Here is a 25,667-nt window from a genome sequence, read left to right on the forward strand (position 1 = left end):
CATATATTTTTCTGGGTGAACCCTTGATGACTTAATGTATAATCATCAATTGACCAATAAACAAATAAATAATAAAGAACTCATGAGTTCTTTCCTAGAGAAGTACAGAATTATAAGATGTGATCCATGCTTTCTCAGACTTTACAGTTCCTTAGAGGGAAAAAGACCAATAAATATGAAATAGAGACTGATATACATCTATAGGTGATCATACAATTCCTTGTATTCCATACCAAGTCAAATAGTTATGGTTAAATTCATAATGGGGAAAGATGACAATTCAATTAAATAACTATTCATTGATTTTCTACTACTTACAGAACAGTGTACTAGATAATGGGAAGAAACAAATCTAAATAACATCCTGACTTCATAGAAGCTATAATTAAGTAAAAGGCTATACCACAAACACAGATACTCAGAAGAGTTATTGCTACATCTTGTGCCTGAGGCAAATGGAGATGGAGAGGGAAAACCTGGAGGGCTATGAGGGCAGGTTATAGAGGAATTCACCTGGAAAGTTTGAAAACTTCAGGGTGATACCTTCTGGGCACATTAGTCTTTTTTTCTTTTTTTGGCTAGGCAATGGGGTTAAGGGACTTGCCCAGGGTCACACAGCTAGTAAGTGTTATGTGTCTGAGGCCGGATTTGAACTCAGGTCCTCCTGAATACAGGGCCAGTGCTCTATCTACTGTGCCAGCTAGCTGCCCCCTCATAAGTCTTCACCTGCATTGTTCCCCAGCTTGGGGGAGGCTGTGTTTAGTCATGGGCAAGGAAAGACAGCTCATTCAATCAAGGAATCTGGCCTATAGACCCTTACCCCATCACCTGAGGCAGCTAGTGGTATAATGGATAAAGTTCTGGGCATGGGGTCAAATCCAGTTTCAGACACTTACTAGCTGTGTCACCCTGGGCAACTCACTTAAGCTCAGTTCACCTCATTTTCCTCAACCATAAAATAGGGATAATAATAGTACCTACCTCCCAGGGTTGTAGTGATGATGAAATGAGATAATGTTTGTAAAAAATGCTTACTCAATCCTTGGCACATCATAGGTGAAATGTTTATTTTGTTACCCAATGACCCGCCATGAATTTCATTTCCTTTACCCCCTTGCTTCTCTACCATTTAGCATAAGAAACAGAAATCATTAATCTGATAAAATACAACGAAAGGGAGAGAGTAAAGAGATGGCATTGTAGATTTTTCCATGGATCTTAAGCTATAATGAGAACATGTAACCAGTAGGAGTAGGTAGTTGGGGTAGTTGGTAGTAGAAGATGGGGTAGTTGACCACTGCTCTTGGAGGGAAGCCACTAGGGGGAAGGCTAGGCTGGCCAGCAAGGAGGGGTAGTTGCCTAGATATAGAGAGGTGGTTATGCAGCTAGAAAAATGGGTTCTTTAGTATTCAGTTCCCAGAGGTGACGGAAGCATTCTTTTTTGAAGCAGGAATCTCTGCTTTGCTCAGAGGACTTACTTGGACACAAGGCAAAATGTGCTTAAATTAGGGTTTTCACAAGTTAGAAGGCTCCTCTCTCAGGGGCCTGCTGATAAAGTGAAACTTTACTGTAAACTTTGGTGCAGAATTTCTGTTGTAATTTATTATAACTTTCCTGAGACTTTGATTTATGCATAACATTTTACAAAATGTGCTGGTAGAACAGAAAAAATGAAGAAAAAATAGTTTTAGAGCAAAAGAAGCTAGGGAGAAGCTCATGAAAGCCCTGACCATAGGAGAGAAATGATTTGGGAAGATGTGGGTAATGCCTTTGGTGGTCTGTCTGCTTTTGCCTCTAATTCCAGAAGCTAAATTAGCTTTGAACACTGGATGGGGGAAGATTTCATGACCCCCTAAATTACTTTTGGCAATTTTTTTACTTTTCCTACCTTACTTCGAGGTCTATAGAAGGCATAATGAAAACTAGGAAATAATAAATTCATAAGAATGATACAGTGTTATTCTAGATCTGAGGAAGGAAAGTTCATTTTTAATGGGAGGAATAAGAAATCAGGGAAAGACAAGAAGTTTCATCTATTGCCTTGGAAAGAGTAGGACCTTGATGTTCTTTCTTTATTATGATAGAAGTATTAGAAGTGACATTTTCCAATCCTTTTTCTTCACGCATAAATAGGCTTTCTTACTTAACATAGCTTTATCTCTCATAACAACATGACCACCACTAATCATTTGCTTCCTTTATCTTCTCCAGTCTCTCTTCCTACAGCATTAGTGTTGAAAGTTTGATAAATTTTTAGGCTACTTAATCCCTGAAATATCTTTTATTTATATGATCTATAAGAGGCTGTTATTAACCAAGGAAGGACTTATTCACAGTGGCAATAATGTAATAAAATTATGAACAAACTATGTAGGCAGGCCTTTTGGTTAAGATGGTAATGCAAAAGGTTATAAGCACAACCAGTTTCCCTGAGGAACACTTACTAACAATGAATAAATGTTCCAAATGGAATTTTAAAACCATTGAAAACATTGAATTCTTCCATCACATAAAGGGGAACACAAGAAGAGAAAGGGCAGTTCTCAGCTTCTAGGTTTTTAACAGGAGATGGCAAAAGGAAACCCGAGCAATATCAGTATGCCCAAGTTCTAGAAATGCTACAGAATATTAGCTTCCATTTGACACCAACATTGGAGAGGCCAATCTGATAGTTGAAATTGAAGCCTGAAGCCATGGTCCTCTAGTTTGGTGAGTTGCACATGGTAATGGGAAATAGTGTCATGACCAGGGGTCTAGGAATGTTCTAGAACAGAGATGTCAAGCATCTCTGGATACAGCCCCCCAACATTCCCAAGTATGACCTGAGCCAGATTAAAATGTAATTAGGGATATTTAACAAAATTTAAAAAAAACTAAAATTAAATATAGATAACACTATATTTTAAGATATATAGCCCTCAGGGATCCTTATGGACACTCAGGGTCCACAAGGTCCATATCCTCAGGGACCTTTACACTGTAGCAGAAGAAGGTCATATCATGTAAAAATTATTTTTTAAAAAGAATACATCTTCACAATTTTTTTTATACCATTAGGTTCTGATACCTAAACCAGAGAGAGATAAAGCAAAGAAAGAAAACATTTTTACATGAAAAATTTTTTAGTATGACAAAGACATTATACAATTTTTGTGATTTTGATCTTTCCATTTTGCCTTTGTACAAGGCCAGAAAAGAAACATTTGCAACTTTTACAACCTTGAATCAAACTCCAAGAATATCACCAATAGCATGACCTTTTCAACCAAATCCAGCAATGAAAACTTCATCATTTTCCTCAATAAAGTTCAAGCAGCCATCATTGGGAACAAAGACAGTGATTTTTTGCTGTTCTTAATCAGCAGGACTCTCACACACTTTCTGACGGCAGAATTGGGCTGCTTGGCTTCCACACCAACTTTTTCCAAGACAATCCCTTTTGCGTGAGATGCTCCTTCAAATGGGTTGGCCTTCAAAGCAGTGCCCAAATGAGCTTTCTTATATCATTTGTCATGCCACTTTTGGTCTCTCCTGTGGCTTCAGAGCTTTCTAGCTGTACGAAGACTATGGCACTTACCCATGCTGCTGCTGTCTGGGCCAAGAGGAAAGAGAGAAAGAAAACTTTTGACTAATATCTAATAATATTGATTTAAAGCATTTTGTAAAATAGTAGAAAAGTATACATATATATCTTCAAAAGATTATATTTAATTGTCTTTTTGGATTTATAACAGGAATTTGGGAATTATTCAACATTAGAAAAACTAAAATATATTATATTAAACAACTAAAACAATAAAAATTACATGATTACACCAAAAGATTCAGAAAATGTTTTCGACAAAATATAACAAATATTCTTGTTAAAAATGAAACAGCTGAAGTTATTGGAATGAATTAATTTTCTTAAAATATTCATTTTTAAAAATCCAAGCTCACATCATCTACATTATAGAAACCCTAGAGGGGTTTCAAATAAGTTCTAGATAAAGTAAAGAAGCCAGCCAGTTGTCACCACTATTAATGAATATAACTTAAGAAATGCTATCTTAATGATAAGACAAGAAAAAAGGCATTCATGGAATATACATAGGAAAAGCCAAAACAAAATTATTTCCATTTGCATGTGATATATTTATCTCAGTTGCTTTTGAAAGCCAAAGAAAAATTATTTGAAATTGTTAAGAGCCAGTAAAGTGTCAGAATGTAACACCCCCCCCCAAAAAAGTTGAATATTAGTAACAAAACATGCAGGGCAAAAGAGAAAAAGAAATTCCATTCAAATAAATATAGAATGCAAAATGTATCTGAAAATTCATCTTCTAAGATAGCTTAGAACTTATTGAATATAATGACAAAAAATTTTTTTACAATAATAAAGACAATTAAAAATATTAAAATGTTCATGGTCAGACCAGGTTAATATGACAAAAAATAGTGATATTACTTAAATTTTTCTACAAATTTGTTATTCCAGTCAAATTACCATGTATCTAAACAAAATAGTGATAAAAATCTATCCATAAGAAGAAAAGATCAACATTATCAAGGGAAATAATGAAAATAAAAAAAGTAGGAAGAGAACCAAGAGCCATATCAAATCTCAGCTTATTCTAGAAACACCATACATAATTTTAAACTAGTTTCTCATCTGTATTGGTGGAGAGAGTTACTATATAAACCTATCAAATTATAGACCTGGACAAAAATAAATAAAAATGCATGCAATACTGGAAATCTAAGCTGTGGATCTGATAAAGTATAACCACATGCTTGGTAAAAATTCGACTTTTATTTCAATGTGTTTATTCCTGTATTAGATAATTTCTGAAGTCTCTTCTCATTTTGAAATTCTTTGACTCCATGAGAACTTGGTCCTTGTGACTATAATCAATGCACACAAAGAGCAAAGGATAATACTTCAATTTATTATAGTTCCTGACAAATTGTCCCCATGAATAGGAATACTAGTAAAAGCTAGGTTGATATATTTCACACTGCCTAATAATTTAGTCTCCATTAAGAAGATGGCATATGATTTATACAAAGTAGGATCAATGTTACAAATAAAAGTAAGATGTCTTTTTCTTTCTGTTTTCCTCTTACTTTATCTATATCAAAGCTAGGAACAGAATCTAGATTTTCTCTTGGTACAATGCTTTAGGAACTAAGCAGTTGCTCCTTATGATAATATAAATATTACTCTTTGATCATGATGAATTTCACATATACATTTATACACATACTCACACATACATATACATATATGTAGATTTTTGCATTTACTTTCTGAAAATCAAGAACTGAGTTTCTGCAAAACAAGATCATTCAGCAATAAATACTACTCTTATTTAAAGATATATCTCTAATTCTAGAGATGGATATTTTGTAGTCTTCTTGGAGAGATGAGGGATTAGGGTCTATGAATTCTTTGTACTATAGTAAAACTCTGGGATGGAAATTCCTTCCGTTGATATGGATTGGCAACTCATTAATAACATAGCCTTAGAGAGTCACTAGTAAATGAATGTTAGGACTTGAACCCAGGTTTTCCTAATTCTAAGGCCAGTCTTCCATTTCCTAAGGCTAAACTGACTTACAATAGATTATATTATATTAATAAAAATTTTTGTTCAACAAATATTTATTAAACATGTATTATGTTTATATCACTATATTAGGTATTTTAGGGGGAAAAGAAAGAAAGGTAGAAAAAGCTTCTTGAAAGCGAGAATTGTTTTGTTTTTTATCTTTGCATCTCTAGTACTTAGCAAAATGTTAAACATATAATAAACTTTATAAATTTTTTTTAATAATTGAATTGAATGACATCTGGTCACTATCTTTGAGGAGTTCTTTTCATTTCATTATCAATGAAGTGAGAGAAATTTATTTGATTCTCAATTCAGTGAGGAGAGCAAAGAATTTGGGAATGAAATTTGATAATTAGGTCAGTGTTGAGAAAAACCAAAAAATGTGACATTTTCCAGGAGTTTTTTTCCAATAAAATTGTTTTAAATAAAAGATGACCATAGTTCTTTCCTATTTTATTTTGTGAAGAAAAGTAGGCACTTTCAAAATATAATTTCAAAGTCAATGAGTAAACTATTAAGTGATGGCAAAATCACAGAATCTGAGTTGGATGGGACATCAAAGGTCACATAGTCTTGCCCTTATTTAATAGGATCCTCTCCACCATACCTCAAATAGGTGATCATCTTCCATTTTGAAACTTCCCTCAGAGACAAGTGAAGAGAATTTCCAGCAAACCAACAGATGCTTTGGTTGGTAAGGGAAGAACTTCAAACCTAGAGACTAAACTACAAGATGTGGCATTGGGATCTATATTTATTATTTGGGCACTGAAGGCATGGAGTTGGGTGTAAAGTCTTAATTAAAAGAAAATATATCTATTGGTTTTATATCAGTCCTTTTGATTTAGATTGTAGCCAGCACAGGATGCAAGCTGGACCCTGCACCTTGAATATTTGAAACAACAAATTGGGAAATTAGCAACATGGAAGGTTTCTTGTATCACATTTCTAGGGGAGCACATTCATGAATCATAGTGCTTTTTAGTTGGGAAGGTATGGCTGTCAGACATACCATTTTATCTTATCTCAGATTGAATGTTTTGCTGTGCTATTATTATTGTAGCCTGTCTGACTCAAAACCATCCAAAGGGAACTAAAAATAAATCCTCAGGCTGACTATAACTGTAAGATAATCTTTATAGACCTTTCTCGATTCCACTGAGAGCTGCTCAGCATGTGCATTTTGAACTGCTGAGATTTGGAATAGTTCAAAATCATCCAAGGGATGCTCTTCAGGATGTGTCTATGGCACTGGGGAGTTTTTGTGTATGTCTTAACTTCAATGATGTTGAAGAACAAAGTTTTCCCAGCTTGAGAGAAGAGAATTCACATACTGTATTGGTTTCCAAAAATCAAGCATAAACAAAACCAAAAGGGGAGAAAAAAGAACAAAGAATAAGAGAAGAAAACAAGAGGAAGGGAACAGCAATAGGACAGTAGGAAAAACAATAAACATTCACACATTTTATTCTTTTCTTCTAAACTGCTAGATCTAAACTTTATATGAACAATATCTTGACTTTTATAGACTGGAATGAAAGTTGTCAATATCAAAATAGGATTTTTAAGAATACAGAATTTAGAGATCAAGGACTGGCATTGAAATGCTTGTATTTACAGTACCGTAATTGATTTCGATTTTTCTTTGCCTCATATTCAATCTTACTCCCCTCATTTACTTATCACTATTCACTTACAGCTCTGTTTGTAAAATGGACAGATTTCCACAAACTTAAGCAGATGGTATGCAAAACTGTCCTGACCTGAGAGTAATATAGTACCACTATATGAGAGGACATTGTCTTTCCACAGGTTATCTTCATCCCCTAGAAAAATAAAATGCAAACAAAGTTTTATTTTTAGTAATGTCATAGTTGGCATTTTCTGAATATCAACACTAAGTTGATTTATTTTATGCAAGGAACACTTTTTTTTTAAATGCACAGGCATACTTTCTTGTCTAGCTTTCGCAAATCCAGACTTAGTATGACTATTGAAGCTTTTTTTCTATTTTGTTTTCTTTTGGACTCAACCAGTGATTTAATTGGTATAGGAAACTGAGCCTAAAAGTTCTTTTTAACCAATGCAGATTGGTATCTTAGGTACAGCTTATGGTCTTATAGTGTCTGGGGCTCTAAAAGTTTAGGTGACTTTTTCAAGACCACAAAGTTAATATGTGTTAGAGCCTTAAGTTGAACCTAGGTCTTTCAGATGTGGAAACCAGCTCTCTGTTTATTTCTCTGCACTGCTTCTCATTTAAGCTTAGCTTCATGAAATTGTTAGTACATGATGCAAAGTGTTAGCTCCATTCTAATGTTGGGTATACTAAGTTTTAAAATGCTAGCTGATTTATCATGATCCATTTCCAGGTATCAAAGTAGCAATGAATAATATCAATCAATCAACGGGTATTTGTTAAGCCCTTGCCCTATGTTAGCAACTGTGCTAAGACCTAGGGCTTAGAAGAAAAGAAACAGTGAAAGCAGTTTTTCCATTTGAGGCATGCACATTCTATGCGTAAGACAGTATGTGTGTGTGCAGGTGTGTATGTATATATTTATACATCTACGTCTCTGTGTGTATGCATATGCATATGTTTCTGTATGTGTATACTTACACACATGTGTACATGTATATGCATATTTATACACACACAAACACACAAACACACATATATATAAAATTGGTACATACAGGAAATATGGAATTGATGGAAAGTAACCTTAAAGGGAAAGACACTAGCAGCTGAGAACAAAGCAACAAAGGAAAAGGAGAGCAAATAGTATGCTTCCATTTGCATTCAGACTCCATAGTTCTTTCTCTGGATGTGGGCAGTGTTTTCCATTATGAGTTTTTTGGAGTTGTCTCAGATCCTTGTATTGCTGAGAAGAGCTAATTCTATCAAAGTTAGTCATCACACAATGTGGCTGTTACTGTGTGCAATGTTCTGGTTCTGCACACTTCACTCAGCATCAGTCCATACATATCTTTGCAGGTTTTTCTAAAGGCCACCTGCTCATCATTTCTGATAGCACAATAGTATTCCATTACATTCATATACCACAACTTGTTCAGCCATTCTTCAATTGATGGGCATCCCTTCAATTCCAATTCTTGGCCACCACAAAAAGAGCTGCTATAAATATTTTTATACATATGGGTCCTTTTCTTGTTTTTATGACCTCTTTGGGATACAGACCTAGAAGTACTATATGCTATTTCAAAGGGTATGCACAATTTTATAGCCCTTTGGGCATAGTTCCAAATTGCTCTCCAAAATGACTGGATTATTTCACAACTCCACCAACAATGCTTTAGTGTTCCAATTTTCCCACCTCTTCTCGAACATTTATCATTGTCTTGTTTTGTCATGTCAGACAATCTGATAGGTGATGTGGTAACTCAGAGTAATTTTGATTGGCATTTCTCCAATCAATAGTGATTTAGAACATTTTTTTTCATATGACTATAGATAGTTTTAGTTTCTTCCTCTGAAATCTGCCTGTTCACATCCTTTGACCATTTGTCAATTGAGGAATGCCTTGTATTCATATAAATTTGACTCAGAAATGAGGCATTTATTAGAGAGACACTGATTGTAAAAATTCTTTCCCAGTTTTCTATTTCCTTCTTAATCTTGGATGCATTGGCTTTGTTTGTGAAAAAAAAACTTTTCAATTTAATATAATCAAAATTATCCATTTTGCATTTCATAATGTTCTCTATCTCTTGTTTGGTCATAAATTCTTCCTTTCTCCATAGATCTGAAAGGTAAACTATTCCTTGCTTTTCTAGTTTGCTTATGGTATCAAAGTCTTTATATTAAGTGTTGTACTCATTTTTTACTTTATCTTGGTATAGGGTGTATGATGTTGGTCTATGCCCAGTTTCTGCCATGCATTTTTCCAGTTTTCCCAGCAGTTTTTGTTAAATAGTGATTTATTATCCCAGAAGCTGGGGGCTTTGGGTTTATCAAATAGTTGTTTACTGTAGTCACTGACTACTGTTTCTTTCATACCTAACCTATTCCACTGATCCACCACTCTATTTCTTAGCTAGTACCAAGTAGCTTTAATGATTGCTTCTTTAAAATATAATTAAAGATTTGGTACAGCTAGACCACCTTCCCTAGAATTTTTTTTCATTCGTTCCCTTAATATTATGAACTTTTTGTTCTTCCAGATGAATTTTGTTATTGTTTTTTCTAGCTCTATAAAATAATTTTTGATAATTTGATTGGTATGGCACTGAATAAGTAAATTAATTTAGGTAGAATTGTTGTTTTTATTATATTAGCTCAGTCCACCCATGAGCAACTGATTTTTTCCTCAGTTATTTAGATCTGACTTTATTTGTGTGAAAAGTGTTTGTAATTGTGTTCATATAGTTCCCGGGTTTCTTTTGGGAGGTAAACTCCCAAATATTTTATAATGTCCACAGTAATTTTAAATGGGATTTCTCTTTCTATCTCTTGCTGTTGGGATTTATTAGTAATATATAGAAATACTGATGATTTGTGTGGTTTTGGGAAAAACAGATTCTAAAGGTTGCAGTTTAGTAGGAAGAATATTTCAGTCATGAGGGACACCCAGTGGAAAGACATTGAGACAGGAGATGTGTCTTCTCGAATAGGGAATAGCAAGTATAATTGGATGGTAAAGTTCATGAAGGAGAGTAAGCTCTTAAAAGGCTAGAAATATAGGAAGAACCCACATTGTAAAGAGCTTTAGATACCAAAAAGGAGAGTTTATATTTAATCCTAGAGGCAATACAGAATGACTGGAGTTTTTTTTTTTTTGCATGGGGGAGGGGTTAATATAAAAAATCACTGGTAGCTGTATGGAAGATGAATTGAAATGGAAAGAGACTGAGGCAAGGAGAATTAGAAGCTAAATTTTAATTCTCCCAAAAGTTCATTCTTTTATTTATACAGCTTAACTCTCCTTGTCTAGTTTCTCTCCTTTCATTCACCAGTTAAAAGTAGAAAGAAGATCTTGGGAACTCATTGTTCTTATCCTTTGACTATTTGTAGATCTGGAGAATAACTCTTATAAATTTGGATCATTTTCTTATGTTTTTTAAACATAATCATATCAGAGAAACTTGCTACAAGGATTTTTTTTTGCAATTTACTTTCCAATTTTAAGTGTGCTGATTTTATTTGTGCAAAACCTTTTTAATTTTATAAAATCAATTTTTTAAAAAAATTATCTTATATGGTCCTATCTTCCCTTTTTTGGTTATGACTTCTTCCTCTAACAATAGATCCAAAAGGTAATGTCTTCTGTGCTACTCTAATTTATTTATGACATTTAGGTCATTTAACCATTTGGAGATTATTTTGGAAGGGCTGTGGGAAAGCAAACACGTTAATGTGTACTTGGTGTATCTGTGAATTTGTCAAGGCTTTCTTGAAAACGGTTTATAAATTTGTCCCTTAAATTAACAAATTGGCAATGTCCTTTGACCCAGTAGTACCAGTATGAAGTTTATACTCCAATTAGGTCAAAGAAAGAGGAAAATGTCCCATATATAGTAAAATATTTGCAAGTTAGTTTTGTGGTAGCAAAAAACTGGAAGCTTAGAGTGCCTAATGATTGAAGAATGGCTGAACAAATTACACTTTCCAATATAACATTATTTTACTCCAAGAAACAAGAAAGGGGATTGTTTCAGAGAAACCTGAAAAGGTTTGTATGAATCAATGCAAAGTGAACTAAGCAGAAGAGAACAATTTATGCTGTCACAAATAAATCATAAAAAAATAAACATAAAAAGACTTAAGAGCTCTTATCAGTGTAGGCATTCCATGAGGACCAGTGCTAAAGAATGTTAACCATTTCTAGTCAGACAGGTGATGGACTAAATATGCAAGATGAGACACACAGTTTTGTACATGGCTAATATTAGGAATTTGTTTTGATTGACTATGCATATTTTTTAGAAGGTTTTATTTTTTTTTCCAATGTAAGGGGGGGAAGTGTGACTGAGACAAAAATAAATGCTTGTTAATTCCAAAAATGAATTTTAATTTACACAAAAAGAATGGGAAAATGGAATGAGTTCTCGTACAGTTGCTTTTTTTTTCTTCTTCCTGTTTTTCCTTCTCTGTAAATAAAAGCTCATTTCCACAGAACTCCTAAAGAATTGTGAAAGAAACATCTCACTTTGTGTAAAAAAGAAAAGGAGAATCAGTATAGCTGCCCTAACGATCAGAGGCCCACTGTGTGTTTGGCTAATTCTGAATGTCCCATTCACTCCAGAATTCAAGCTAAGAGCAGAAGCATTATCTGTGCAAGGATGAAGCCTTTCACTCTCTCCCATTATCCTGCCCCCCAACTCCTTCCTCTCTATCCCCACACATGGCTCCCTGAATAGTTCATACAGCATTCCCACTCCTTACTCTTCTCAACTAGAAGAAAACTGTCAGGAAAAGGAACGCGAGTTGTTGCCATGCTGCAGATAACTCAAGCCTACTTTATGTGAATTTATCTGTCCAGAATCCTGAATATCAATTTTCTTCTTATTCAAGATCACATAATCCAAGGGAAGGAGATATACTAGAAGATAATGTAATATAAATATGGCATATGCATATGCATATCTGTTTATGTAACTTTACATATGTGAATGTATCTTAACTTATTTATCTATCTACCTACCTAGAGAGACTTTGGAGTAAGGAAGACCTGAATTCCAGTCTTCTTGCCTGTGACACAAAATGGATGTATGATCCTGGACAATTCAATTAACATCTCAATACCCTGGCCAAATATATAAGATCATAAATTAGTACCCAAATACCATTCATGTTACAGTGAACACCAAGGACCCATTTGGATTTTGTAATATTAAGATGGTGATAGGTGCCAATAAACTTAGCTTTGTGATTAAAGGGAAACTAGGTGTGACATGTCTTCCTATGGGAAAGAAAATGGTGAACCTGAATCTTGTATGAGGAGACATTGATACAGAGGAAGCAAATTTATTCACTGGCACTGAGGAGTCCTGTGCTGATAAGGAGACATATACTAGCACTAGGAAATTAAACTTGCTTGAATAAGTCCTATTCCTTAAGACTATTCTGATTGCAATCTGAATGTGCAGACCTGTGCTGCCTTCTTTCTGGATCAGAGAAAACAGCAGTTGTCTGTGGTGTTTGTCTTAGACCTTGGCTTTCATAATTCCTTCTTTTTTGATCCTGGCAAGACTTTCAGCCTTTCATCACTTATTATATGACCTTACCCCCATTCCCCAAAACCCATAGTTTACTTTTCTTTTTGAAACCAGTCTTGACTCTATGATGTAATGAAAAGAGTATTACAATCAAAGTCAGAAGACCTGTGTATGAGTCTTGGATTTAGTAACTTCTAGCTTTGATAACTTGTGCTGGTCTTTTCCCCTTGCCACTCAGATCTTCAGGTTCTTCATCCTTACAATAAAGATAACAATATTTGCACTGAGCACTTTACAAGGTTAATTTTTTTTGTGAACCTTAAAAGGCTATATAAATGTTTATTATTATTATTATTAACATATCTTTACTGGGTCTTCCACATGGCCAGATGCCCTGCCTAGAACTAAACATGCCTAGAATATTGGACTCATTTATTTTTTAAAAATATTTTACTCATATTTGAAATGCATGCATTGCATTGTTCCAAGGGGTGTGGATTATTCAATATTATACTATGTTAATTACAGGTACATAAAGATACTGAGGTATTGTTAGATCCATTCATTCTCCATTCATTCAACAAATATTTATTAAATATTTTACTAATTACAACACACTGCTAGATGCTGAGGGAAATAAAAGGAACAGAGTCTCTGACGCCAAGAACCATAACTGTGTTCCATCAAATTCCCTTTCTTCACATAAAAATCCAATACATAGCTTAAGGGGAAAGGATAATTAAAACATTGGCTTCCTATGCCAAAGTTTTATTTGGCTTACCTTTGGCACATCAATTAAATTTGGCAGAAATCTATTTATGTTCCTCCTATGTACTAACTTGATTGAATAGGGGAATTTGAGATTAGAGACACCTGAAAGGGATTCTTTTTCATCTTGACTTAAAATGATAGTTATTGAGTGTTAAAGGAGTGATGAGAAATCAGAGGGTTTCTTTATAGTTGGAAGGTACCTTAATGGTCATCTAGTTTAGCAATCTCTTTCATGGAGAGAGGAATTGAAGCTCTATAAGACAAAAAAAGTCCAGGTTAATGTAACAAGTAAGCAGAAATACTTTGTTCTGTGACTATAACCAGTATTCTTGCCACCAAAATTGGACAATTGTCAGATTTATATGCTACTTGACCTAGGAATAGAGTAAGCCTTTAAGCAATCTCTGACCTTCAATTATGTTCAAAACTTCAGTTCTCCTCATGCAACATCTCTGTATACTTCTTACAATCCTTTATACAGATATTAGTAAAATGTTGAATTTTTTTTTCATACATGAAGGAACTGTTAAACTTTTAAAAAATTCTTCTACTGTCCTCAAAACACAATGACACTGAGTTATTCCACAGAGGAAATTAGTAAGATGATCTACAGCCCTCAACATCTGGGAAATTTTACCCTAGAAACCCTGAAATGTATAAATCAATTTCTCAGAGGAGGGAATTTGCATGACAATGGTGGAGTACTATTCCCCTTGTTTTAAAGAAAGGATTGCTGAAACTTTCATTTCATTTAAGATATGACAGTGTTGTCAAAACTCCCACTCATCCTCATTGTGAGATGAGTTTTTCAAAGCTAAATTTCTGACATCATTCAGAAGTTCTTTATGGAGTTTTCCAAGATGTCTCATTCTAGGCTTGTGCTTTGTGCTTTAGTGTTTTAGATGAAAGGCTGCCCGTGCACTCTTTTTCCATCATAATTTAAGGCAGTGATTCTCACCCAGAGATGTGAATGTTTTACTTTAGATGGTGTCACAGTAAGTCATAATGCCATTCTGTTGTTTTGCTTTTGGCATCACTTCAGCAGAGGGAGCATTTCAAAGTTAATTTATCACACTGTGTTGTCTTCTTACTTCTGATGGAGTTTTTTTCTTTCCTTTTCCTTCCTTCCTTTGTTTTATTTTATTTTTAATTCATGCAATAAACAAGCATTTCTATAACATAGTACAATAAAAAAAGATGATTGCACATGAAACTGCAAATCTACTATGCACAACTTGTTATTACTTTCAAATATACCACAAAATTATCATGTAAATTTCTTTTTTTCCCTTTTTGTTTCCTACTCACTCTGTCCCACTCTAGAGATAGCTACCACTAGACACAAATACACACACACACACACACACACATTTATTTTTGTAAAATTATTATATACATGCTTCTATTTATCAGTTCTTTCTCTGGATGCAGACAGCATCTTTCTCTGTATGTCCTTTGTACTTAATTTAGGTATTTGTAATAGTCAAAATAACATGTTCACTCAAAGTTGTTCTTAAAATAATATTGCTGTTACTGCATACGATGTTCCCTTGGTTGTGCTCATTTTGCTCTTCATTATTTCATGCAACTCTTTCCATTTCTTTCTAAGACCATGGAGCTCATCATTTCTTATAGCACAGGACTGATGTCTCTCCATACAGGATTCCACCATCATCACATAGCATAGCTTGTTCAGCCATTCCCCAGTTGATGGGCATCCCTACAATTTCCAGTTCTTTGTCACCACAAAGACAGCTGCTATAAAATTTTTAGAACATATAGGTTCATTCTCTTTTTCCCTAATCATCTTTGGAAATAGATCTAGTAATTTTATTGAAGGGTCAAAGGGTATTAATACATAATATATTAATAATAATGCATTATTATAACAAAAATAATAATAATAAAAAGTTTAATAACTTCCCACATTTGTTGCTTTCCACTTTAATCATTTTAGCCTATCTGGTAGGTGTAAAATGTTATCTCAAGATTGTTTTAATTTGCATTTCTCTAATCAATAATTATTTAGAACATGTTTTATATGGCTATAAATTGGTTCGATTTCTTCATTAGAAAACTGCCTTTTCATATCATTTGGCTATTTATTAATTGGGGAATGACTCATATTCTCATAGATTTGACAAAGTTCCTTACATACTTTAGATACTAGACTTCTATGTGACTAACTGTCTATAAAATCCCCCCCTCCATGATTTTCTGCTTTCCTTCTGAACTTGTTTACATTAATTTTATTTATACAAAAACTTTTTAATTTAATGTAATCAAAATGACTCATTTTACACCTATTTTTCTTTCTATCTCTTGTTTATTTATTAATTATTTGCTTATCCACAAGTCTGATAAGTAATGTGTTCCATGTTCTAATTTTCTTGTACTCTCTCATTGTATCTAGGTCATCTAAACATTTTGACCTTTAGGGATTGTGTGCGTAAGAAGATCTTTATTTTCTCCAATCCTTTCTCCTTAAACATTTTGCCTCTACTTCTTTGGGGCTTGTTAAGAATAGATCTTGGGGCAGCTAGGTGGCACAGTGGATACAGCACTGACCCTGGAGTCAGGAGGACCTGAATTCAAATCCGGCCTCAGACACATAACACTCACTAGCTGTGTGACTCTGGACAAGTCATTTAACCCAAATTGCCTCATCAAAAAAATTAAAAAAAAAGATCTTGATTTCAATCAATAAATCAATAAACATTTATTAAGTACCTACTATTTGCTAGGGACTATACCAAGTGCTGGGGATACAAAAGACGAAAAAGTCTCTGTACTCAAGGAGCTTACTATTTAATGGGGGAACAAATATGTATAAAACAAGCTGCGTATAGGATAAATAGGATATAATTAACAGAGAGAAGTCACAAAGATAAAATGGAGTTGCGAAAGGCTTCCTGTGAAAGATGAGATTTCAGTACTTTTTGTTGTCACACACAGAGCCATAAGAAAATATTTCTATTTGGGACAAAAATAGTTGATGAGGCCACGTTGCTTAGGGCTGTTTTCCTGTGGATGAAGTCAAGAGGGTACTCTGAACTTTGCTCCAAGGATTATAAAGGGAAGGTGAACAGGGAAAACAGATGCTACTTCAAGTGGAAGTGGCAGTGAGAATCATGCCATATATACCTCTGCTATATCATTAGGTGAGGGAGTTTGTTGCAAAGAGTATGTCCCCTTCCTCCCATACCAATTCTCTAGGGAAAGTTCTATTCATCTTAATGATTCTGGCTATCTTTTTTTTTTTTGCATTAAGAAGTAGATGTATCCTTTGACTATGTGTGCTCTGAATGCCTTTAATATGATTGAGCCATAAAAAATTGTTTATGTCATGATCTGTGTGAGAAAAACTACCTGTTTTCATATAGAAATAGTTACCTTTGAATTATGAGATTTCACAAATCAAGAACATTAAGGCAATGTTAACAACATTAAGAAAATTAGCAACATCAAGACATTAAGAAAATGTCTGACAACAGTGTGGGAATAAGAGAGACTATATATTTACTGCCAGCTTCAGCTACCTCCAGTTAGGTCATTTAACATAGAGGTAGTAATATTGCCAATTTTCAAAACTTTCACCAATAAATATGTTCATAGCATGGCAATTAAGCTGCCATTTTGATTTTCTAATAATTTTGTCCCTCCCCTTCTTATTCTCTTCCCTCTAGTATACATTTGTTAGAAAGTATCACAAGGTAATGAAGGCACTTATCCAGAGAGTAACTCCCTGAGGACTAACCAGTATGAAAAAAAGTGAAAGTTGAAAATCATTGGATTCAGAATCAGAGAATGTGGGTCCAAATCCCAGCTCCACCTTTTAGTGTCAGTGTGACCTTGGGAAAGTTATTTAAACTACAGGTGCCTCAGTTTCTTTTCTGTAAAATGAAGGGATTAGACACTATCCTGTAAGATTCATTCTAGCTCCAAATCTGTGATCCTAATCTCGATGTCAAGGGAGATAATGCTTGAAATTCCACTAAAACAGTAATAAAACTTGAAGATTTTTACATGCTACTGTTGGAGCTGGGACTTTAAAAGGTTAGTTTATTGCTTAAAATGACAGCATTGGTGGAGCATGACATGAGCTTCACCAGCAGATCAGAAGACCACTAAAGCAGAAAAACACTTCAAAGATGAGTAGAGGTATTAAGCCAGGAGGCACACCTGTAAGATGTAGCCAGCTCAGTGCTACATTTTACCTATGCTTCTTCTTGATCCTTGACAGTTGCTAGTGTTTGCTTCCCCTGCCCCCCTCCCGCATTTCCATATTCCTTTGTATTTGTCTGCGCTCCCTCCATAATCTAGTTGAGTGCAAATTCCTTGAGTGCAGGGACTCCTTTCTTTTTTTTTCTTTTCCTTCCTTCCTTCCTTCCTTCCTTCCTTCCTTCCTTCCTTCCTTCCTTCCTTCCTTTCTTTCTTTCTTTCTTTCTTTCTTTCTTTCTTTCTTTCTTTCTTTCTTTCTTTCTTTCTTTCTTTCTTTCTTCTTCCTTCCTCCTCCTTCCTTCCTTCCTTCCTTCCTTCCTTCCTTCCTTCCTTCCTTCCTTCCTTCCTCTTTCTTTCTTTCTTTCTTTCTTTCTTCTTTCTTTCTTCTTCTTTCTTTCTTTCTTTCTTTTTCTTCCTTCCTTTCTTCTTCCTCCTTTCTTTCTTTCTTTTTTCTCTCTCTCTTTCTTTCTTTCTAGGATGCTTAGATATTAGTTCCTTTCACATAGTAAACACTTAGTAAATGAATAAAATGTAATGGAATCCATAAATGGACCAACACTTCTTCCTACATTCTGGAAAAAAAAATGAGAATATTCTAAATTAATTATTGCTTTAATTTAATTTAATTAATGGAAACTGAAACTCAAAGTTCTTTAACAAAAGCTATTAGGGATATAGTCATGACCATGGCTGCCTTGTGATAAGCATAATAAATAATGTAACATTCTAAGTGTTACATCAGTTTTGGACAATGAGTTTTGGAAAGTTAATGTATAATGAGTCTAGCAGAGTTAAACAAATAGTTCTTATGAAAGTAGAGTTCTGTTTATCCTGTTCATCTAAAGTTGATATCAACAATCCCAATGATTTTGAGTGACCCAGAATATTTCTCTATATTTGAGCAAGACCAAGACAAAAACCTCAGATCTAGCCTATAGATGAGGGAGTAAATGATTTCATTAATGAAGAAACTTCTATAGACATTTCAACAGCTTTTTCTCAAAAATGGCTCTTAAGGGATAATACTGGCCCAAAGTGAGAGGTAGGTAGTTTATTTTTGATATGCATTGCATTAAGGCCCAATAACATTCATTTGCTTTCCCCTTGATCTTTGTTGTCATGTTTGTTGCCTCCCCCTTCCTTGTCCTCACATGTATAAAGCTCTAAATAGCACAGAGAAAGCAAAAAAGGTATATTTGTTTCCTCAATGGGTGGATGAATTCTCATTTCAGCAACTGTTGTGTCTAATCTTCACCTCTCAGTCTCTCATCAGTTTGTGTCATCCTGCTGCAAAACTACCCCTGGACAGTGACACTTAGGTTCCAGTTGCCATGGCTTCCCTCTACCCCAAACTTCCTCTAAATGAGAATACTCCTGCATTCAGACTGTGCTGCTGCTCTGTTCCTCCCCCAACCCTCATTTTATACCCTGGGTGGAAAAACTCCGTACACAACCTCTGAATGTCACCAGGCCTCTACATGATTTCTTTGCATTCTTTGTACCTTCACAAGTAGTAAAGCCATGATAATGAACAAAGACTGAAGCCACCAGTGTCTTCTTTCTCTGACCAAACACATCCATTTTTAGAGAGACTTACTCGAGACAATTTCTAATACCTGGCTGGCTAATCCAAAGAAAGGACTCTAATGTGTCATTTTCAGAATAGAAAAATGGTTGAAAAAGAAAAGTGGCTTTATGTCAGGTATGTAGGGTAGGCAGACAAGGACTTATGGTACTTACTCTTCAAAAGATATTCACCAGTGGCAGAAGTTAAGCCATGGGTAGATGATTTTGACCTGCAGACTCATATCACAATTACTAAATAAAATCCATATTCTCATAGTCTTTCATTTGTGATTCATGTATTTTTTCAGAGATTTGCTCAAAATAAACATAACCAGACTTTTGCCAAGAAGTGAAACAAATCCTTTTAAAAAGTGGATAGATTCATAGAGGATGAATTTGGAAGCTAAATATTTGGTACTTTTCTATTCTATCTCCCTTCCTATTTCCCCTGCCCAGATTTACCAGTACATTGTCTACTTTTTTTCTTAGATTAATTTGGTACAATTTAATTTGGATGGGTTCCTTATTACTGGGAGGAAGTGAAAAGGATTGGCATATGTTAAAAGTCCTATTCTGCTTTGATTACCCAAAGCCATAGGAAGCAATATGAGTTAATATGACAGCATATGTCTGGCTAACAAGAGATCTGGGTTCTAGCCCTCAGTCTGGCAATCCACCATTCAACATTCATTTGAGTACATATGCCCAATATGTACAGAAAACTATTAATGAACACTGAGAGTGAAAGAAATGAAAACTAGGCTTTCTGTTATTGGGACCCTGAATGAGGGCACTTATTTAGCTTATCTGTATCATACTATTTTGTCTGTGTATGTGGATATGTGTGTGTGAGCACATTTAAAAATTGTTATTCTGAGAAACTTAGATCCATTACATTTTTAAAACTGAAAAGAAGTTCAGTGATTTTCTAGTCTAACATCCTCATTTTGTTAGATAAAGAAATTGACTCGGGGGAGATCAACTTGCCTGGACCCACATATTAGTGGAAAAATTAGTATTTTATCTCAAGTTCTTACTTTTAGCAAACATTAGCTATTGTAAGTGAAGACTTTTTGCAATTATGTGAGCAAGTTATGGAGGAGGGTCCAGGATAAATAGCCGATGGTCCCTCTGCACTTTGCTCTTCTGAAACCATTTTTAGATCACTCTGTTATGTTCTGAAGGCCATATTTTAGGAAGGATACTGATCAGATGAAGTGTGTCTAGATGAAGTTAATCAGCCTGGGGAAGGGCCTTGCGATATATACAGACTAAAGTAGCCTCCCCACCTCTCTAAATGAAGAAGCCTTTGTGAATTTCAACCCACCCTGAGTTTCTAACACCCTAAAGCTCCCTTTTCCCCAATCAGTAATTCAAATAATAACTAGCATGCCAATTTCTCAGGCATTCTCTTACTCCTACCTCCAGCCTGAATCAATACTAATCTGCAACCTTGCCTGGCATATCAGGTATAGGTCCTCTGTTCCCTCCCCTTTAGGGCCTAGTCCTGCTTAACACAGATAAGAACCCTAAAAACACTAGTTTGGGGGACTTTATTCACCCAGTACTCCAGTGTATATAATCTGTTTCCATCCTCCCTGATTTCTCCTTATCATATTTCCTTTTAGTAACTGTTGCCATGCTTTACTTTCTCTCTGCTGGCTCTTGGCTTATACTTTATCTTGTCTGGTGGTGCTCCACCCTTACTTGTATTGCACTCTGGGATCCTTACTCAAACTACACCAAGACAAGCTATCATTTGAATAATTTGAATATAAAGTGCCTGCAGAAGAAAGACAAGATTTAGGTGGGGACATGAGAGCTCTCTTAAAAATTTGAAAGACTATTGTTTGGAAGAGGGATCAAACTTGTTCTGCTTGATGACAGAGGGCAGAAAAGTGCATGGAAATTACAGAAGTCATAAACTGGCAACTAACACTGGATTTGAAATCAGACAGTCTGAATTAAATCCTAGCTCTGCCACTTACTGCTGGTGCAACCTTGATTTTCACTTCACCTTTGGAGGCCTAAATTTGCTCACATGTAAAATGAGGGAATTGGATTAGATAATGTCCAATATCCTCTCCTCTAATTCTGCAGTGAATGAAAATCTGCAATCCTATGAAATGAGACATTTATCTGGATATAAGAAAAAAATTTCCTAAAAACAAGGGCTGTCTTGAAGTAGAATGGGTCTACTAATCACTTGTCAGGAATGATATAAAATATATTTTATTTTTATTAAGATACAGTTTGAACCAAATAGCTTAGTCAACCAAATTCATTCCTAGAAGGACAAACAAAATTAGGCTGCATGTAAGTATTTCTCCCAAAGCTTGTGGAACACGCATAGAGAGATATGCATGGAAGTTCATTTTGGACGATGAACCCAAAGATGGACAGAGAAGGAGGATTTTTATATCTTCAGAGCAATTCCCTCTCACCTCTCCCTCCATTCCTGGCTCAGGGTGACTATATCAGCCAAAATTATATGTGTTAACCATGATATGAGAAAGGAATTTTTTAATTAGATAGGTTGTAAATATAATAAGATAGGAGAATGTCAGGTGTCAATTGAAATTATTGATCTAGGATGTCTGTGTTTCTTTTACTATTAGCATGACATAAGAAACATAAGAAAAGTCCCATTAGTCAAGATAGTGTCTGGTTCAATGCAACTTGTCATTTGTAATCATAAGCCGAAGAATACTCCTGGTCAGCTTCATCTGGCCTTGTAGATGCTGGCACAGAAAGAGGCATTTTGAGTTCACTCAGAGAACAAAACATGTCTGTTATGCCAGACCATGCAAAGCATTATGGTGGGTTAAGCTCAGAATGGGCCAAAATGTCTCTCCTGATTGGCCAGTGCCGGTTTAGGCCTTTCTCAGGTCTTGGGGGTTCAAAATGGTTTAGGGAGGGGTCTATAGCTTATAAGTCCATTCCAATTTCAACATTCCATGATTCTGTGGATATCAAGATAATTATTTGAATTACAAGTAGGGAAAAGGAAGAGAAAAAACATTTGTTAAGTGCCTACTATGTGGTAGGCACCATGCTTAGCACTTTACAAGCATTATCTCCTTTGAAGATGTAATTTAATAAATAAGAACTGAAAGATCATCTGACATTGATAATTAATTGTAAAGAGCCTTAAAATAAAATTCCTTGACTATAAATATTATCTGTAGAAGAAATGGTAATTATTTATAATTTTCTATTGAAAATAAAATATACATAGATTCATACATAGATTTTCTACCACTCCAGTGGACTTGTAATCTCTTTGATGCGATTGTCCCCTTTGATAACATAAACCACAACCCATCCAAGCCTATCCAATCTATGATATTCTTGTCTATGTCTTTCAAAAAGGACCTTCTTCAAATTCTCTTCCCTTTTTGTTGGTACCTATGAGCACATGAGTTGTCCATCAGTTGCCCGTGATGTTACCATGTGATCAACCCTTTTGTTTTTTTTCCAACTATATATTTCTCTGGTGTCTTCTTTACCCCAATCTCCTAGTGCAAGAGTCAAAGATTCAAAGAATTTCAGCATTGGAAGGGGCCTCAGGAGCCATATTGTCCCACATCTCCACAAAGAAGAATCCCATTATAACATACCAGATAAGTGTCCATCCAGCCTTTATGTAGTATTGTTCTCACCAACTTCATAATCCAAAAGTGACATCTCTGCTACATGAGCTTTTGTCTCAGCTCCCACTGAGCTTGATTGCTCTGGGTTACTTCCAAAGTTGTACCTAAATCTATGAAATATTGATGGCGAGCTGGCTGCAAAACCCATAGTGACTGTGATACCAAGTCACATTCTAGACCTTTTAAACTAAGAGAGACTTGGGGCAGCTAGGTGGCACATTGGATAGGGCATCTGCCCTGGAGTCAGGAGGACCTGAGTTCTAATCTGCATGCACACCAGCTGTGTGACCTTGGGCAAGTCACTTAACCCCATGGCCTAGCAAAAAAACAAAATAAAACAAAACAAACAAAAATAAACAAATGAAAAAAAAACCCTAAAAGAGACTCTACTTTCATCACCTGGAATATAAAAGAACAAAGAAAAAGGCCAAAAATGGAAGCATGTTATTAGGGGTCACATGGTGTCAAAGAAGAGAGAGGCCCTATGGTCTCTTGCCTCTCATGGCATCATCTCTCATTGGATGCTATGAATAAAATAGTCACCAGTGTCTTCCAAGAGTGGCTGAGGCAAAAGTGAGGCGACAGACATTGACCTACCTGTGAAGCCACCAGAGACTCCCATTTACCACATAATTAATTGACTAGAACCAGTTACGGAAAGTCTATGAATGTTGCAATGCACTCCTTTACTTTTGCTCACAACTTGCCTAGAAACAAGATTTCTGGAATCCTCTACGTGGACAGATTGATGATGTCTGCCCATGCAAGACTCCCATTATGCTCTCTCCCCTTTTAAAAAATGTCAATCTTTTGGAAATAGGCATTTTGAACATGATGAATTTTGAACACATTATCCATGTCCCCAAACCAGAACAGTCCTTTGGAGTCAGTGGGAAGGTAAAATGTTGCCCTTTCATTTTCTTGCCCTGTGGAAAGTCTCAAAAGAGTCTATATTGGTAGAATACAATATTCTGTAAGGCAAAGGCATTTGGATTACAACCCAGGACCAATTACCCAGCAAAAATGAGCATAATCATTCAGGGAATGAGATAGACATTCAACAAAATAAGTGACTTCCAAACTTCCTGCTAAAAAGACAAGAGCTCAACAGAAAATTTGATCTTCCAATACAAGACTCAAGAGAGACTTGAAAAGGCCTCAGTGAACATGGAGCAGCCCTGAGAGGGATGAATCATGGGCAGCTGTGGCAGTTTCCAAACTTCTTAACCCATGAATGCCAAAGACAACTTACAAGGTCAGTAGGAAAAGTCTGTGACTGTGGTGAGAGAGAAGATCGGGCCTAACCAAAGTTCCTGCATGCTGCCCTGGGGCTGCTTCTGGAGATTCTGGCCCACAGACTGAGGGGGAATCAAGCGGCTGATCAGAGGAGAACTGTAGGGATATTTTGCGGTGCTAAGGCAGGATTCACTTGTTTTGCCTGTGCTTGGATAGGGGTCACAGTTCTGGGTGGTGGTAATCCTGGGGCAAGGAGAAGTGCTGGCATGGTGGAGATTTTACTGGCGGTGAAGAGAGAATCCTCCTCCCAGTTCCAAGGCAGAAAAGAGTGCTTGTGGTCACTCATAGACCCAAGCAAAAGCTAGGAAAGGAGTACACACCTCACCCCTTATCATACCAGCTTGGGGGAACTGAAAACTTATAGGTTCCTAGAAATATCTCTGAAAACAGCTTCACAAAATCCCTGAAGCTTGGGACAGTACATTCTCCACACTGGAAGCAGATCCCTACCTTAACAAAGAGCTTATAACTCAAGTAATTGGCTGGGATTATGAGAAGACAAAGGTACAAAAAAGAGTGAGACCACAGAATATTTCTTTTGTAACAAAGAAGATCAAAACATACAACCAGAAGAAGACAGCACAGTCACAGCTCTTACATCCAAAGCCTCCAAGAAAAAAAATTTGAATTAGTCCAAGGCCATGGAAGAGCCTGAAAAGGATTTTGAGAAGCAAGTAAGAGAAGTAGAAGAAAAACTGGGAAGACAAATGACAGTAATGCAAGAAAATAATGAAAAACTAGTAAACAGCTTGCTAAAGGAGACCCAAAAAATGCTGAAGAAAATAACATCTTAAAAAATAGCCTAACCTAAATGGCAAAAGAGGCCCAAAAAGCCAATGAGGAGAAGAATGCCTTCAAAAGCAGAATTGGCCAAATGGAAAAGGAAGTCCAAAAGATCACTGAAGAAAATACTTCCCTAAAAATTAGAATGGAGCAATTGGAAGCTAGCAACTTTATGAGAAATCGAGACATGGTAAGACAAAACCAAAAAAAAAAAATGAAAAAATACAAGACAATGTGAAATACCTCATTGGAAAAACAACTGACCAGGAAAATAGACCCAGGAGAGATAATTTAAAAATTATTGGACCATCTGAAAGTCATGATCAAAAAAAGAGACTAGACATCCTCCTTCAAGAAATTATCAAGGAACCAGAGGGTAAAATAGAAATGGAAAGAATCCACCAATCACCTCCTGAAAGGGATCTCCAAAGGAACACTCTTAGGAATATTGTAGCCAAATTCCAGAGCTTCCAGGTCAAGGAGAAAATATTGTAAGCAGCCAGAAAGAAACAATTCAAGTATTGTGGAAACATAATCAGGATAACACAGGATTTACTAGCTTCTATATCAAGGGACCACAGGGCTTAGAATATTATATTCCAGAGAC

General features: G+C 35.5%; 1 pseudogene; it reads right to left on the reverse strand.

The window, feature by feature from the left end:
- Positions 1 to 2,928: 2,928 nt before the first annotated feature.
- On the reverse strand, positions 2,929 to 3,581 carry LOC110221563 (small ribosomal subunit protein uS12 pseudogene; annotated as a pseudogene).
- Positions 3,582 to 25,667: the final 22,086 nt, after the last annotated feature.

This window comes from Phascolarctos cinereus, unplaced genomic scaffold (assembly GCF_003287225.1).
Source record: "Phascolarctos cinereus isolate Bilbo 61053 unplaced genomic scaffold, phaCin_HiC Scaffold_726;HRSCAF=1367, whole genome shotgun sequence".
Lineage (NCBI taxonomy): Eukaryota > Metazoa > Chordata > Mammalia > Diprotodontia > Phascolarctidae > Phascolarctos > Phascolarctos cinereus.